Source organism: Phascolarctos cinereus, unplaced genomic scaffold, assembly GCF_003287225.1.
Source record: "Phascolarctos cinereus isolate Bilbo 61053 unplaced genomic scaffold, phaCin_HiC Scaffold_2;HRSCAF=192, whole genome shotgun sequence".
NCBI classification, from domain to species: domain Eukaryota; kingdom Metazoa; phylum Chordata; class Mammalia; order Diprotodontia; family Phascolarctidae; genus Phascolarctos; species Phascolarctos cinereus.
The window spans coordinates 327358174-327360586 of record NW_027555625.1 but is presented as its reverse complement, the minus strand read 5'-3'; the positions used below and the strand labels follow the sequence as shown (position 1 = coordinate 327360586).

The 2413-nt window shown below is 44.9% G+C and overlaps 1 pseudogene; it reads right to left on the bottom strand.

Moving 5' to 3' along the window:
- Nucleotides 1-260: 260 nt before the first annotated feature.
- LOC110216658 (NADH dehydrogenase [ubiquinone] 1 alpha subcomplex subunit 8 pseudogene) lies at nucleotides 261-1468 on the bottom strand (annotated as a pseudogene).
- Nucleotides 1469-2413: the final 945 nt, after the last annotated feature.

The window sequence follows — 2413 nt, the reverse complement described above, 5'->3', positions numbered from 1 at the left end:
GGATCTGGGGGGGCATTTGTTTCTTCTCTCTGGCCTGTTAGAATGTTAGCACTGCATCATCATACACCTCCTGGCGTAGTTTTCATGCGGTTCTGAGGTAGAAGAAGTCACCCACTGCAGTTTTCCATTGGATTTCTTGATAATTATTCAGTTTGGTATGAATTTCAGGTTTTTACTGTTTTCTGGGGGGAGGTCTTTTTTATTTTCCTAGGAAGGACCCACTGGTCTGGGCAGACAAGCTGGGCAAGAGTCTTTAATTCTGTCCTCATGGCCTGAGGCTGTCTTTGGGTTTGAGCTTCATAGATACAACTCTTTCTTCTACCAGTTCCAGAAATAGAATCAGCTGCCGTATTTCAGAGGCTTCAAATCTTCCTCAAAAACAGGGTTTCACTCTGGTTGTAGCCTAGAATGACAAAGTTTCTCTGGTATTGGTCCGGTTATGCTCACTTTTGTAATCTTTGACAATTCTCCCTAGTCAGGGTACACCCAGCCCAGTTTTCTCAGGACACAGTTGTGAAATTTTGCTTGTTCCTTGCAACATCAATGAAGCTCCTGAAGCTCAGAATAGTTAGCACAGGTCCAATACTCAGTAAAGGGCTCAGTGTAATATGTCTTTATAGTTCTGAAGAAATCCAGAGCACATTGATTGGAAAGTTTCCCTTTGCTTAAACATTGCATTGGGTCCTTCTCTTCTCAGGAGGCATAAATTCTTTATTGACTTTATCACACTGTGCATGATGATGATGGTCTGAAGCTTTTAGCACAGCAGACCTGACATTCACCTCCTGCTCGCTGGGTTCATCCAAAGTAGGCAGCTCCACTGTTGAGGGTTAGGAGTGCTGAGGCCTCAAAATAGCAACACAGGAGTTCTGCCCGAATTTTTAAATTCGACCCAAGCCTTCTTTCAGCCAAAGACAAGGTTTATTATTATAGAGGGTGGGCCTCATTCTAACAATCTGCTCTGTGTAGATGAGATTGACTCTTTTTATAGAAAAAGGATCTGGATGGGAGTGGCCAGTAGGCTGAGGTGACTGTGAGGTAACAGAGAAAGCCGGGGACCTGGACTACAATGGACAAGGGAGAATGGGGTCTAGATAGAGTAAAGGATGGGAAGTAGCTAGGGGGTATCAGGAGGTAACAGACAATGGAGGGCTGGGCAACAGAGAATTGGGAGATTGGGCATAGGCTACAATGAAAGGCTAGTTGACTGGGATGGGTCAGTGCCTCAGGCAAATACCAGAGACTTGATCAAGTGGGAAAAATCAAGGACAGTTCAAGGTGGGGTTTCTGGGACCTGTTGACAAATGAGACCCAAATTTTTTTGGGATAAGGAGGAGAGGTCTCAGCTTTGGGCCATACCCCATCATTCACACCTGGCATGGCAGTGGTGTCAGAACACAGGGCCCAAACCAGCCTGTTATACGCTGGCTGGGGAACCTAGGAGGTCTGCCTCCATTCGGGTAGTCATCTCGACAGGAAGTCCTCGTTATTTTACACATGAGGCATTTGGGGCCCAGAGGAGTTAAATGGCTTGTCTAAGGTGCCACAGTGTGGTGAGAGTAAAATTCTAATCCCTTCCTCCATGCAAGTTAGGCTAGATTTCCCTTGAAAAGTGACAAAGATGAGGGGCAGCTAAGTGGCGCAGTTGATAGAGCACTGGCCCTGGATTCAGGAGGACCTGAGTTCAAATTCGGCCTCAGACACACAACACTCACTAGCTGTGTGACCTTAGGCAAGTCATTAACCCCCATTGTCTCATCAAAAAACCAAAATAAAAAAGTGACAAAGATGTCCCAGGGATGTGATTACTCTGAGCAGCTAAGGCTTAAACTATACTTCCTTTGACTTCGACTTCCTGGGAGCCTCTGCTGGATTAGAGAGGCTTCCTAGTCATCTCAGAGCATAAAAAGGCCAACCCACATGGGGTCTGGCTTCTTTAGGTTAGGTAGATGTCTAAAGACATGACCTGACCTGCTGACCAGATGTATTTTCATAAGGTGATGAGGGGATTTGGTCTACCCCAGCCAAGTATGGGAGTGTCCTTGTTGAATATTCATTCTATTCTATGGCTAAATAAACCTCCTTTTATGAACTACTATTGAATAAGCTAGGAATGCCAACATCAAACCTGAACTAACAGGGTAACAACTTCTGCTAGTACATTAAGTTATAAGTAGAAGAGACTAGATTCAAACCCAAGTCCTCTAACTTCAACCCAGAAGTCTTTTTACTAAACCACACTGCTTTCTCCAGTCTTGGAGCTAGTGGCAAGGAATTAAGAAACCTGCACTCTAATCCTGCCCCTGAGTCATTGCATGATCTTGAGGAAGTCACTTCTCTCTAGGCCTCAGGTTCTTCATCTTTAAAAAAAGGAGTTTAGACCAAATCAGTAGACCCCAGTTTGTGGCCCAAA